Raw genomic sequence first — 16,370 nt, forward strand, 5'->3', positions numbered from 1 at the left:
ATATGTTAGTTATTGAAAAAACAATAGACAATCACAAAAACAAGTTGACCTTTTTTGTTCCTTGAGCCCAGTCGCGAAGGGCCCTCGTGGCTGGGCCTCATGCCAAACAACTTGTTACAAAAAGAGTTAGGGTCCCAGACTGCACTGAAGCTTCATGAGACCTCTCCTTGTCTGTGCACGGACAGGAGGCCAACTCTGGACCCAGGCTGTTGCTTCCCAGTCTGGTGGTGAATCCTCCATAGTCTGATGAGTGTAAATATATATATATATATATATATATATATTATATATATATTCTATATATATAGTGTAAAAATATATATAATACATATATTTAGTGTAAATATATATATATCTTTTTCCTTCTCCCCTTCCCATTGCAATTTGCTCATTATATCATTTGCTTATTATATCTGCATTGCCATTTACATGGGATAAAGGTTGTTTACCCCTAAACATATTGTTTTTGTGTCTTTTCTTCTCCCCTCATGCATTTCTCACACAGAACAAATGTCCAGAACAGATAAATCTATAGAGACAAAGTAGGCTAGTGGTTGTTTAGGGCTAGTGGAAGACATAGGCTGTGAGATTTCTTTTTGACATGATGAAAACCTAAAATGGACTGGTGATGGTTCCACATATGTGTAAATAAACTAAAAATCAATGAATTGTACACTTTAACTGGGTGAATCATAGGTATGTGAATTATATCTCAATAAAGCTGTTAAATGAAAATTTAAAATAACTTTAGTGACTTACACAATAAAATCTAAACTAGTCCCACTCCACTCTGCCCTCTGTGCAGAGTCTCAGGCTCAAAAATCTCTCCTCACTGTACTCCACAACTTATGAAGTCCATCCTGACTCAATGTTTTGTCCACACGCTAACTGATAGAGTTTGAATATTTGTGTCCTCCAAATCTTATGCTGAAATTTGATCACCATTGTTAGAGGTGAGGACTGGTGGGAGGTGTTTGGATCATGAGGGCGGATCCCTTATGAATGGGTTGGTGCCATCATTGAGGTAATGAGTGAGCTCTTGCTCTGTTAGTTCCCATGAGATCTGATTGTTAAAAAGAACATAGCACTTTCCTTCTCTCTTTCAGCCTCTGTCCCTCTCCTTCTCCTCCTCCTTTCTTGCCATGTGACAAATCTGCTCCCACTTTGTCTTCTGCCATGATTGGAAGCTTCCTGAGGCCTTACCAGGAGCAGATACTGGTGCCATGCTTCTTTTGCAGCCTGCAGAACTGTAAGCCAAATATACTTCTTTTCTTTGTAATAACCCAGCCTCAGGTACTCTTCTATAGCAACACAAATGAACTAAGACACTGTCCCTGATGCTCCAGACTGCTCCATGTGTGCAACTGACTCCTGCTCATGCTGCAGCTTCCTTTGGTCAGAATGTCTTTCCCAGTGGCCCTTTTCTTCTGAGGTCTGCCAAGCAAACACCTACTCATCTTCCAAGTCTAGTCACTAGTCACATACATTTCAAAACTTTATGCAACCACATGAATGTGTCATGAAGGCTTTCTTGCCAGGCTGAATCAACCACTTCCTCTTTTGCACTCTTCTACACCCGTACAAGCTCTGTCACAGCATCTCTAGAGCTTGTTTGCTTACCTGTTTCTTTCTCCTTTATTAGGCAGCTTTTCAGTGGCGGGGATATTTCTGTATTATTATTATTATTATTATTATTATTATTTTTTTTTTTTTTTTTTGAGACAGGATCTCGCTCTGTCCCCCAGGCTGGAGGGCAGTGGTGTGATCTTGGCTCACTGTAAGCTCCGCCTCCTGGGTTCCTGCCATTCTCCTGCCTCAGCCTCCCAAGTAGCTGGGACTACAGGTGCCCGCCACCACGCCCGGCTATTTTTTTTTTTTTTTGTATTTTTAGTAGATACGGGGTTTCACCGTGTTAGCCAGGATGGTCTCGATCTTCTGACCTCGTGATCTGCCCGCCTCGGCCTCCCAAAGTGCTGGGATTACAGGCATGAGCCACCGCACCTGCCCGCTGTATTATTTTTATTCTACATCCTCTACTTGCTTGATTCTGGAGCTGCACACACTTGCTAGCCCTTATCTTCCACATACCATACCCAAATCAGAGCTTATTGCAAGAGCACAGGTCAGACAGGCCTATCTTGGCCTCACACTTACACCCTGCCCCTGCTGCTCTGTGGTCCTGCGTGTTCTCATGGTTGCAGAGACTCTCTTTCCAGATTATTTCTCCAAATGCTGAGCCCAAATATTGACCTCTGACCCATGCCACCATGCTTTTGCCTGTGCTGTGCAGCCTGACTGGCCCCTGCTGTCCTTGTACCTCTGGAAGTTGACTACAGCCTGTGTACTGGACTGTGAGCTTTGCCAGGTTTCTCCAGTTTAACTTGAGAGCTCAAACTCCAAATTCTGTTTTGCTTTAAGATGTATGAGACCCAGGTCCCCAACCCATGCTCTGCCTAAGCTGTCCCAATTCAGCTCCTGTTTCTACCCACCTTGATCAGTCTTATCCCATATTAGCTATATCTCGTATGGTTTCCTCTGACCCTAACCCCACCCTCTCCTATCTGCATAGTTGTCTCTTTTACCCCTAAGACTGTATTAGATACTCTGCATGCTGACAGCTTCCTATGCATATACCAAGTGCTTATTATAGCACTTAACAGTCTATCTTGTAATTATTGCTTATCTGTGTGTCTCCCTCTCCCATTGGCCTCTGGACTCATGCTTGTCAACTTTTTCCTACTTGGACATGTTATAGATAATTTTTATTTGCTGACACACCCCCATTGATTTACCCAGATGTTGAGCTGTAGCAAAGACAAGATAGTGTGTGGATTATTTGTAGTTTATGATTTGTAACTCTAGCCCTTTTATTCCTGCTAAATAATGTATATCACAATGACAGTAAATGACTACAAAGTTATAAGGATAATAAGCTTTTTTTATAGCAAATTAAAAAAAGTAAACATTTCACCAACTTTAGTACTTTGTTATCAATAGCAAATTACTTGTGCTAGCCTTCCAAGATGGCTGTACCACATGACTATGTCATTAGGGCATTCTTGCCAGATCCTGAGTTCCTGAGAGCTGGAGTTACATCACATTTGTCACTGTAAACCCAGCATCTCACACAGTTCCTGACAATAGCAGGCACTCGGTATATGTTTGTTTAATTGGTGGCTGGTTGATGAATTATAAACTGAGATTAATTTTTAAAATTCCCTGGGTTTGCTTAAACACCAGGAGACTGAGGCTATCTCCAGCTGTGTAAAGGCAGCTTCTAAATCCAGAGTCCTTTAGAATTCGGTATCCTTTTACGATAAAGCCATGATAGCAGTGACTGTTCTGGAGAAGTAATATACAAAATAGCTAACGGGTTGGTACACTCCTGGAATGTTACTTTTACACACTATGAATGATTTCTAGTCTGGTATTGTGGATGCCTTTTGAGTATCCATATGTAATTGACAAGGCGAACCCATGAATCTATTTCTCTGCTTTTTGATCAGATGCTCGCATCATAGTACTTTTAGGGTGTTATTACTACAAGGAGCTCACAATTTCAAATAGCACAGTGGAAACCATGTCTGTCTTAGAGATTATGATTCATACTGTGTTCACTACTGTGTTCACTACCTTGCTACTATCTAAACTGTGATTTGTCCTAATCACTCTGTTTTGCTGAATCTTTAAAATGGGAGTTGAACAAATAATCTCTAATGTCCTCCTTGACTCTAAAAATCTTGATTCTAACAAATGTTGGAAGAATTTAGAAATTACCTGGATGATTAATCTGTTCAGACTGCTGTAACAAAATACCATCAACAAGGTGTCTTATAAGCATCAGTAATTTCTCACATTTCTGGAGGCTGGGAAGTCCGAGATCAAAGCACCAGCAGATTCCATGTCTGGCAAGGGCCTGTTTCACAGATGGCACCTTCTCATTGTGTTCTCACATGGTAGAAAGGACGAACTAGGTCTCTTGGGACTCTTTTACAAGGGCACTAATCCCATTCGTGAGACCTCCATTCTTATGACCTAATCTCCTCCCAAAGACCCCACTTCTTAATACTGTCACATTGAGGATTAAGTTTCAACTATGAATTTTGAGAGGACACAAACATTCATATCATAGCACTCCATAAAATAGGAATAGAATATTGTAAAGATTGGTCAAGTCTTTCTGTACCCTTCCAAGGAGGAAAGGCTGCTGCCTCAGCCCCCAGAGCACAGGAGATACTGACTTGTTGTCCATTCCTATACAAGATGGGTGCCTCATCTTTTGGGGGAAAAGTGAGGTAATTACAGCCAGGACTCCATATTTACCACATGGCTGTATATATGAATTGTGTCTTGGGGTAGCTCCATGAAAAGAGCCAGACATGGTACTTTAGGGAAGTGTATTAGGTTTGGATTAGAGTTTAGACCAAGCAGTATCTCTTCTGACATTTAAGATTCATGAGCCTGTTGGCATCCGCACCAGTATTAACATTTGTGAGGGGGCACCCTGCCTCATTCAAAAGAGTGATGTGATGAGATCTGAGCCTAGTGGGAAGATTAGCTGTTGAGGGGAGGAGGGATACTTCTTCCATTGCAACAGGTATTGACACAAGCAGGTTTTATACATGGAAGTGAGAAGGTGAGGGAATTTCCATCAAATAACATCTCTTTTCTCAGGAAGTATGAGTCAAGGTCATCAAGTATGAATGAAAAGGAGATGGGGTGTAGAAGTTTTTTGGAGAGGGAGAGGTAGGAAATAGTTGTCTTAGGGAGTGGAAAAGTGACCTTATTAGATAAACAAAATGGACATTCCAGAAAGTATTGTGTGCCTATTAGAGATTTGTAGTAGTGACTTTAAGATTACTTTCCCTAGCATTATTCAAAACACAAGTGGGTATTCAGGTTCAACCAGGGTTTTTTTAGGATAGTACACTGGAAGGAGAGAGCATCCTGGGAATGATAGTAATGATGGACCATAGCATCTAAGGTTGGAAAAGAGGTAAGTGGACCAGGTACAGTGGCTCACGCCTGTAATCCCAGCACTTTGAGAGGTTGAGGTGGGCAGATCGCCTGAGGTCAGGAGTTCAAGACCAGCCTGGCCAACATGGTGGAACCCCATCTCTACTAAAAATACAAAAAAATTAGCCGAGCATGGTGGCGCGCACCTGTAATCCCAGGTACTCGGGGAATTGCTGGAACCTGGGAGGCAGAGGTTTCAGTGACCCGAGATCGGGCCACTGCACTCCAGCCTGGGTGACAGAACGAGACTCTGTCTCAAAAAAAAAAAAAAAAAAAAAGAGGTAAATGAAGACAGGAGTTGTGTGTATGTCAGCAATAGATAGATGGTGGTCTAGTTGGAAAAGTGTAGCAGTGGAGCAAGTGGTTAATAGAATAAATAAGCTCAAAGAAATAGAAGGTGGTGACCAGAAATGGGATGTTTGAAACTGAGATTATGGAAGTGATAATGACAGGACCCACAGTGTTGTTATGGGAATGGCTGGCTGAGACTGTAAAAGAAACAGTCTTGAAATTCAGGTGGTTAGGAAATTGAAACACTGGGGTGTGTGATGGATCAACCACGTGGGTGTTGTCCTCACTAAAAATGATGACAGAGTGGGGGTGATAAGGAAGACTCTGGTCTAGAATCCAGGATCTAATCCTGTCAAAGAAAGAAGGGGAGTAACCGAAAGATAAAATGGTAGCATTGAGTGGGTAGAGTGGCTGGTATAGCTGGCCAGTATGAGTTTCAGAGCTTTAGCAGGAAGCTCTATAGGAAGGAAGAAGAAAGATTTGAAGTTGCAATGGGAAACATGAAGGATAATTCACCTTCTAACCCTTGTGTATGTGAGATGCTGGGTAGGGTGTGTGGACAGGGTGGGGAGGTTGCAGTGACTGGCCTCTATTTGAGAAGGTTGCAGAGGAAGTAATGTTCTCAGGAGATATTTAAGGCAAGGGGAGAAAGGAGTGTTCAGAGAAGCTATTAAAGATACAGTGGAATTTATTGATTAGGAATGTTAGAAAACACAAGACGAACATTTGGAAGGGAAGGTGGGGTGGAGTGCTGAGACCAGATTTAGGGACATACCAGAGTGGGGAAAACTGATGACTATGGAGGAGCTACAGACTTAAAAGAAAGATAGAATCAAAGATATGAAGTATCCACCCAGAATGGCCAAGAGGGTCTCAGGACACTTTTCTTAGTGATAAGTCATCTCAGGAGCTTTCCTTTTCTGAACATTAAAATTGTGGAGGCTTTCAGGTGAGAAGAGGAGTAAAGCAAGCCTCTGAGGTCCAAACCTATATTCAAGTTATAATTATGAACTTACAGTTCAGGTAGACCTTTTTAATAACTGTACTGTAGAAACAGCTGAGCTCAGAAACAGAGAAGGCATTGGCAACTGGGGACTATCTAATGATGCATGATAACTGCTTGATAAGTGAAAAATCACTGTTTTTACCCCCCTTCACCAGAAGTTCTTTACCTGGTCTAGGTTTTCTGGAGAGAAAATTAATAACTTTCCTTAAATTCTCAAAGTAATCCTTGAGCCCCAAAAGATTACCAATCACTGGTCTACATGATCCATTGAACATTGGGTGAATTTCTCTTTTTCTGAATTAATTGAAATTTATACTGGATTTCCCAAGCTTTTTATCACCACTTGAACAAAAACTTTAATCTTTAGTTACATAATTGAGTTATCTGTAAACTCTTGTTATAGTATAATGAAAAATACTATACAGAGGAACCTTAGTAATTTTCCATAATTACTAAGAGAGCCTTTGCAATGTATTGCACTTCATAAATCAGTGAACAAATAAACAGAGACATGGTAAACAGGCAAGGGTATGCTGTTCCTGCGAATACTCTTGATTGCATAATAAAAAAAGTCGTTATGAACTACATGGGATGTGCATTACTGGTTTGAATAGTACTCTACAGAACAAACAAACACCTCATTAACAGACTTCATTGGAATTGGTGATAATTCTGACCTGCAGAATGGGTTTATGTTTGCATTAAAAAATGTGTTTGATATAGATATCAATCATGTAAATAAGGGAAGCGGATAGTTTATTCTAATGAAGTCCCTAGTCCAACAAACTATTTTCAAGCATTTGGACAACCACACTTAGAGTATTTGAATAATGCCAATGAATATGTTAATGAATAATTATTTATTAAAGAACTAAGAATGTTTTTCTTTTTTTTCGTATTTATTCACTCGTGAACAACTTCAAAGAACTGCAACTCTGCTTCACTCTCCAGAGTCAGCGATGTGACTGCAGGTCTGCATACTCTGAGCCTCAGACATACCCTCCCGCCAGTCAACATCAATTTCTTACATTTAATCCAATACTAGGTTTTGCTTTCCTCTCCAATCCATAGATATCAAAATAGACAGGAATTCTAGTCTCAGAGACTATTTGAACACAGATACTTAGGCTTGTGAGTTATTGAAACTAGTAATTTCCTTTGGTTTGTGATAATTTCAGGTGACTTGAAATAATCAAATGATGGTTGAAAAAACTGAAGTTTTAAGATAAGGATTCATTTTTCTATTCTTAGAACAATGGAAAATAAATAAACTTATATAATATCATAAGTAAAAATAAAATCTGAAATACAAGTATGAAACTACCTCTGTAACATGAGCTAGATTGTAAATCCCGTGACAGCAGGGGTCATATTTGTCTATATCCTGAACACCTAGCACAGGGCCTGGCTTATTGTGGGCACTCGGCAAATATTTTCTATAGTGGGTGACTAAAATAGAATAAATAATTGACCTATTTTTGATGAATAGAAAATATTAGTAGTTTGGGGAAACATGGTTATAAGTCTTTTTTTTGTAACTCAAAGTACGTAGTTAAGGACATATTTAAATTAACTTAGTGTATAGAATTAGAGGGCTTTCTGACTGGTGTGTATATTCTTTTTTAAGAAACTTTTGTGGGTACATAGTAATTGCATATATTTATAGGGGACACGAGATGTTTTGATACAGGCATGCAATGTGAAGCACATCATGGAGAATGGGGTATCCATTGCCCCAAGTATTTATCCTTTGAATTACAAACAATCCAGTTTTAAAATATGAAAGTTATTAAAGTATACAATTAAGTTATTATTGACTGTAGTCACTGTGTTGTGCTATCAAATAGTAGGTCTTATTCATTCTTTCTAGCTATTTTTTGGTACCCAGAAACCATCCCCACCTTCCTTACCCCCACCCTCCCACTAACCTTCCTGGCCTCTGGTAACCATCCTTCTACTCTCTATGTCCATAAGTTCAATTGTTTTGATTTTTAGATCCCACAAATAAATGTGACATGCAATATTTGTCTTTCTGTTGGTGTGCATTTTCTGATCCAATTGTAGATGATCAGCAACTAGCATAACAATCCTTTAGTCACTTACATATGGTTGCAGAAATACCAAATAGTGAAGTAAATCATGGTGCACCAACTGGATTTTATATCCAAAAATCTTATGAAAAATAGAAATAATCTATTACAAGTTTATTTCAAGGAAGAATAAGGGAGAAATGTGTTTAGGCTTTAGTTGTTAGGAATAAAAATCTTAAATACATTTTTCTTCTTATTTGCATTAATTGCATCTGCAACTTGGAGCCATAGACAATTGCTTAAAGACAACATTTTCTTATATGATATTGGCAGAATTTACAATTTGTTGTATTTCCCAGTGTTGGTAGAGTCCATATTCCCATGACTTCTTTTCCTTGTTTGTGTGGATTTCATTAACAGAAATGTTTTTGGAAAATTTACACAGTAAGCATTTAATACTAAATGAAAAAAATTAAAAAGTGATAAAGAAAAATGATCTTGTGGTTCATTTTTATACTTGAATGTTCTGGTTCATTCATTTAGCAAATATTTATTGAGCATGTACTCTGTGCTGGGTACTGTCCCAGAACTGTGGATACAGACAGACACAGTGAAGACCAAGCTCCTGCTTTTGCGGCATTCACATCCTAGAGTAGAAGAGTCAGCCCTGATGGAGTGCTTACTTGGTGCCAGGCATACTTCTAGTACATCACACACATATATTATTAAAATTCAACTTTTACTTTAGATACATGTGCAGGTTTGTTACATGGGTATATTGCCTCCAGGCAGTGAGTATAGTACCCAATAGACAGTTTTTCAACCCACACCTCCCTCCACACCTTCCCCACTCTAGGAGTCTACAGTGTCTGTTGTTCCCATGTTTATGTCCATGTGTGCTCAGTGTTTAGCTCTCATTTATAAGTGAGAACATGAGGTATTTGGTTTTCTCTTTTTGCATTAATTTGCTCACAATTATGGCCTTCAGCTCCATCCATGTTGCTGTGAAGGACATGATTTCATTCTTTTTTATGGCTGCGTATTATTTCATGGTGTATATGTACCAAATTTTCTTTACCCAATCCACTATTGATGGGTACCTAGGTTGAGTCCATGTTTTTACTATTGTAAATAGCATGGCAATGAAAATATGAGCACATGTGTCTTTTTTGGCATATTGAACTATTTTGGGTGGAATGGTGGCTCTGTATTAAATTCTTTGAGAAATCTTCAAACTGATTTCCACAGTGGCTGAACTAATTTGCATTTCCACCAACAGTGTATAAGCATTCCCTTTTCTCTGCAGCTTCACCAGCATCTGTTGTTTTTTTTTTTTTGACTTTTTAATAATAGCCATTCTGACTGGTGATGTAACCCATATTAACTCATTTCATTTTCGCACTCTGTAAGTGCTATTTTTACCCATCCCAATCTTACAGATAAGGAATCTGAAGCTCAGAGAGGCTAAGGTACTTGCCCAAAGTCACACAATAAACAAGAGTTGATGGGTTCAAACCTAGGTAAATACAGTTCCAGAGCTGTCTCTATGATGCGTTTATGACCATGAGAGAAAGTGAAATAGGAACAAGGTTTGATGATGGAACTCCAAATGGGCAACTATTTTATTGATGAGTAAAAGTTTTAGAGTAATTTAGTGTCCATTGTCAATCAAAGCTCTTTTCACATGTATTGCTTAAATAATTGAGTGACTCTCACTAGATTTCAAGTAAAAGTTTTGGTGCCAGTAGATAAGGTTCTCAGGCTAAATTTTCTCTTTATACTCCACTATGACAATTCTCACTGTTATGATTACATTTTTTAAAATAAGTATGATAATATAGTTTGCCTATATATTTTTCTTTCACAGTTTAATTCTAAGGATTCAAATTTACTCTTTGCTCCCAATAAAGAGTACATTGAAGGATATAATGCCATCTTAGACATTCCCGAGAAGATGCTTACTTGGTGTCAGGCATACTTCTAGTACATCATACACATATATTTTTAAAATTCAAGTTTTACTCTAGATACATGTGCAGGTATGTTACATGGGTATTTTGCATCCAGGCAGTGAGCATAGTAACCAATAGGTAGTTTTTCAACCCACACCTCTCTCCATACCTCCCCCCTCCACTAGTCCACAGTATCTGTGGTTCCCGTGTTTATGTCCATGTGTGCTCAATGTCATTCCTGAGAAGTAATGTCTAAGGGACATTATATAATGTAAGAAGAATTATAGTACATTATACATTACAATTTTTCTTATATTATATAATTATGTATTTTATATATAATGTAAATATATAATGTAAGAAGAATTATATAATGGGAGAAAAAGTTTTCAGATATATTTTCAAAGGAGTTATATTAAATCCATTTACCATAATACAAAGTTTAAAATCTGATTATGTGCTTATTTTTCACACTCTGACCTGAATCTGAAATTGTGTATTCATATAATCTATAAAGATATGTAGTTTCAAAACTATAAATAACATACTAGCATTACGACTACAGAAATGAAGAAGGGTGGTGTTGAACTATTTGGTTGATGTCTAGGTAGCCGGTTTGAGCAGATTAAGAGAGAAGAGAAGATTGAGACCATTTTGAAAAAGCAGATTGAAGCCTCCAAAGACTTCAGTAGAGGTGTGTGAAAGAGAGTAAAACAAGGTGCTGAAGAATATATGTTACATTAGCAAGACATTGAGCTAATGTCACTAGGATGAGAGGAGTAATCATCGTCTTAGATAGGCTTTTCCAGGTCTGAAATTTCAGAGCAGTCCCTGAGGAACAAAAGGTTGCTGAAGCAAGAAGCCCGATGCCCCATTTACAACCTCACTCATCAACAGAACTGAAGCCCTGGCTAGCCTCTTTCCCTCTTCTGTAATATAAGCAGTTGGGGACTGAGCAGCTGGCAAACTGGACAGGAGAGCTTGAAATGACTTGCTTGAGCCCAGACCAAGCTGTCTTTTTCTGTTAGTGTTTGGAATATTATTTGATGTCCTTGGGATTTTACATTATTTAGCCTCCAATAGATTTTCAAATGGATGACCTTTAAAGTGCCAGTCGTCTGCCTTGCTATTCCATGATTGGGCATATTTATGAGGAAAAACAAAAGTTTAAATCTCCTACTTTCACTGCCAGTAAAAGCAGCAGAAATGACAGCAATAAAAAGTCTTGGCTTCCATTACTGAATCAACGACCAATCCTTTCATATCCAAGGAAGCTCATGTGACAATAAGCAGTGTTCTGTAGCACCATTATCACTAAAGGCCAGCCAGCAATTTCATTATAAAACCTTCTGAGGCAGCTTGTAATTTGGCTGTTTTAATTAAACCTCACCAGGCCAGATTGCCAGGGGGAAATTACTGGGAATTTTCCACTGAACTGTCACTCTAAAACAATGTTCTCTTATGGATTTGATGTCAGAAATCATAACAATATTTAATGCCAGATAATTGGCATAACAATGATCTTGAGTGACAGCTTGAGTGCTTGGGAAGTTAAATTAAAAGTGATATGCTTATTTATGTCTTGAGCTGTCACGTCAACACAGGCACCTTTCACTTTCTCAGCCCTGCTACATCTTGGGGGCAGCCGGCTGCAATTGGCAGTTAACTGTGTATATTAGCAGGAGGCTGGGTTTGATTCCATTTCTTCTCTTTTTCATTCTAAATGAGAATAACGAGAATAAAAGTAATGGTAAATTTACCAATACACACTAGAGCCATAAAAAACTAAATGTCTGAAAGAATGTTTTCTTGGTTTATCTTTAATAAAAAATTTACTGATTTTTTTCAGGGAGTTCAGGATATAGAAGCTAATAATGGCAATGGCTACTATTTATTGAGTGTTTACTCTGTGCAGGGTACTACACTAAAGTTCCATCATTCCCTCATTTAAAACTTAGAGCCACTCTATAGAGGAAGATGATAGCACCATTTCAGAGATGGGGAAACTTGTCAAAGTCCCCCAGCCAGCCAGTGGTGGATTTGTGATTTATCTCAGGTCCGCTTGACTCTGCAGCCCATGTTATAGACTATAACATAATGCTTTCTGCTACAAAGTACTCCCTTCTATACCAAAAAACAAATTATTTTTCCAAGAGTCTACACTGGGGTGAAGTTTTAAGAATATTGCCTTTTACCAAAAGGAAAAATATTTATTCTACAGCCACATTAAAAAATTTTAGATATAAATATAAAACATTCAATTCACCTGATTTTAGCTTAAGAACAGTCATAAAACTTAATGTAATTTTATAAAAGTTAGGCCGGGCGCAGTGGCTCACTCCTGTAATCCCAGCACTTTGGGAGGTCGAGGTGGGTGGATCACAAGGTCAGGAGTTCGAGACCAGCTTGGCCAATATGGTGAAACCCCATCTCCATTAAAAATACAAAAAAATTAGCTGGGCGTGGTGGCACATGCCTGTAATCCCAGCTACTCGGGAGGCTGAGGCAGGAGAATTGCTTGAATCCGGGAGGCAGAGGTTGCAGTGAGCTGAGATCGCGCCACTGCACTCCAGCCTGGGTGACAGAGCGAGACTCTGTCTCAAAAAAAAAAAAAATTTATACAAGTTAATATTTATTATTTATATTTCACATCTATATTATGGCTGGGTAGGAGGGAGAGAAGTGAAGTGAGGGAGAGAGGAAATAGAAGAAATGAAAAGAAAAGACTGTAATGTTGAGGGGAAAGAAAGATCGATGAGAAAGAGGAAAGGGGATTGACAGGAATGAAGAAGGATTTCTATAAATAATGGGGAGAGGCCCTAGGAAGGCTCTTCCACCATCTTCGACCATTGCCTCTGGTGACCTTAGCCTATGTTTCCCTCTAAATCAAGGTCTTTCTTTTAATATGATCAATTTCTCCTCTCTACTGGCTTCCTTCTCTTTGCCTTCAAACATACACAGTTCCTCCCTCACATGAAAAAAACCTTCCCTTGATCTTAAGCCCTTTCTATCATTGGTTGAATTAGTACTGACTGGATAGACAAGGTCTGAGAGCCCATTTGCCAGGCATTAGCTGTTAGGTCCCAGGGATGTAAAGGAGCACAAAACAGGGATTTTTCCTTTTCACAAGCAAACTTTCTGAATGATTGGAAATTAATCATGAGCAGGTAGATGTCTAAGGTCATATTTAAAAATAATTGAATCAATTAAGGGCAGAAATCGGCTGGGCATGATGGCTCACACTTGTAATCCCAGCACTTTGGGAGGCTGTGGTGGGAGGATCTCTTCAGCCCAGGAGTTTGAAACCAGCCTCGGCAAAAAAAAAAAAAATATATATATACATATATATTTATTTATATTTATATATAATATATATTTATATTTATATATTATATATATATTAGATGGGTATTGTGGCATGGGTCTGTAGTCCCAGTTACTCTGGAGGCTGAGGCGGGAGGATTACTTGAACCCAGGAGGTTAAGGCTTCAATGAGCTGTGATTGTGCCACTGCACTCCAGAGAGACCATGTCTCAAAAAAAAAAAAAAGAAAAAAAAAAAGAGTAGAAATCTGCCAAATCAGTTGTTTAAAGTGCCATATAGATCAGGGGTCCCCAGCCCATGGCTCCAGACTGGTACTGGTCCGTGGCCTGTTAGGAACGGGGCCACACAGCAGGAGTTGAGCAATGGGTGAGCAAGCATTACTGCCTGAACTCCACCTTCTGTCAGATCAGTGGCGGCATTAGATTCTTGATTCTCACAGAAGCGTGAGCCCTATTGTGAAGTGCGCATGTGAAGGATCTAGGTTGTGCGCTCCTTCTGAGAATCTAACTCATACCTGATGATCTGAAATGGAACAGTTTCATCCCCAAACCTTCGCCCACCCCCTCCCCCAATACAAACTGGGGCCATAAAAAATGAAATACCTGAAAGAATATTTCAAGGATTTTTGTCTTCCATGAAACTGGTCCCTAATGCTAAAAAGATTGGGGACTGCTGATATAGATCAAACATGATGACTGTTTTCCTTCTTTCAACCACTTATTTTTCCATTCTGTAGGCTATGATTACCATCTTCATTTTATTTCTGTCCACTCATTAGGATAGTTTGGGACACGCCTTCCCCCACTGCTAAGCCTACACCCTTGAATGTTACCAATTACTTCCTTATTGACAAATGTTTCTTTTACCCTCACACTTTCCCTTCTTTCTATTGTACTATACATATTGAATGACCTCCTACATCTCCTTTTCCCACCTTCAAATTATTTCTTTCTAGAACTATAGTTCAAAGTATCATTCTAGTTCAGAAAAGCTTTATTTCAAACTGAATGAGTTTGGTCAGGAAAACTTTATGTTGAATTGGAAAAGCTTCCTAAATTTGAGGCAAGCTACTCAATAGGAAATTGAGGTTCTTTTGATGCTGTTATATCTGCAGGTCATATATTTCATTATTTTACATCTGAAATATATCTTCCAATGATGATAGTTTCTCTCCTAAAAGGAGATAGGATCTTTATTGTGTGTGGTTTATTTGGGGGTAATTTTTTTGTTTGATACACATATATCAGAAGGAGACCTGGATTTTCTCATTTAATCACTGAATATTTCACTTTTTGATATTCACTGATTCAAGCCCTTTGGCTCTCTGGGTATGAGGGAAGAAACCCACTGTGTCAGAAGTAATATAAGTTGCATTCTAACTTTTTCAGTTCCACCTTCTCTTACCTTAAAGGGAAGACCACCAAACTCCCTGAATTTTTTTTTTTTTTTTTTTTTTTTTTTTTGAGATGGAGTCTCGCTCTGTTGCCCAGGCTGGAGTGCAGTGGCGTGATCTCGGCTCACTGCAAGCTCCACCTCCTGGGTTCACCCCATTCTCCTGCCTCAGTCTCCTGAGTAGCTGGGACTACAGGCGTCCGCCACAACACGCAGCTAATTTTTTTGTATTTTTAGTAGAGACGGGGTTTCACCGTCTTAGCCAGAATGGTCTTGATCTCCTGACCTCATGATCTGCCTGCCTCGGCCTCCCAAAGTGCTGGGATTACAGGTGTGAGCCACCGTGCCCAGCCCAAACTCCCTGAATTTTAACACAGAAATCTTTCTTCTGGGCCCTCAACAACATCCTTACCATATAAAGGCACAAATTGCTCAGATATTTTGTATTTATATTTTCACATATTTCTCAACTCTATTTTGTGTACACTCATCATGGAGTTACTTATTTTGGGAATTGAGTATCCTATGAAATTCATTATCAAGTTTATTATAGAAATATTTTATCTTTGCTGGTTTTTTTTAGAATTACAAAAGTTAAAAAAATTTTTTCCATATGTTTTGCTTACACAATAAGGATATTTGTGTTATGTCTACATAAAAAAGAAACAAGTTGTTAAAAAGAGGGAAAATAGTCATTATGGTGGTTGATTTATCTATATGCCACTAAACAATTGGTTTGGCAGACTTCTCTTAATTGATTCAATTATCATTATAAAATATGGCCTTAATATCTACTTGATAATTAATTTCCGACTCAAAACCCTACCTTCCCTGCCTTTAGAAATCTGCTAATAGAAATGAAGTTTCAAAAATAAGTATCAGTGAAATTGAAGAATGTGGAGTCCAGATGAAGGAAATAGAGCCAGTTCATGTAATGAAGTTCTAATTCATTCAGCTTTAAGACTATACAAAATTTGGGTTCCTCAATTCTTTTTTTGTTTTTGTTTTTTTGAGACACAGTTTCACTCTCGTTGCCCAGGTTGGGGTGCAGTGGTGTGATCTCAGCTCACTGCAACCTCCACCTCCCGTGTTCAAGCGATTCTCCTGCCTCAGCCTCCCAAGTAGCTGGGATTACAGGCATGCACCAACATACCTGGCTAATTTTGTATTTTTAGTAGAGATGGGGTTTCACCATGTTGGCCATGCTGGTCTTGAACTCCTGACCTCAGATGATCCATCTGCCTTGGCCTCCCAAGTGCTGGCATTACAGGCATAAGCCACCATGCCCACCCTTGAATTCTTAAGAATATGATTTAGACTTGGATCTGGTAGTAAATACCCATATTTACATTTATCATC

The sequence above is a fragment of the Pan paniscus genome, chromosome 6 (assembly GCF_029289425.2).
Source record: "Pan paniscus chromosome 6, NHGRI_mPanPan1-v2.0_pri, whole genome shotgun sequence".
Lineage (NCBI taxonomy): Eukaryota > Metazoa > Chordata > Mammalia > Primates > Hominidae > Pan > Pan paniscus.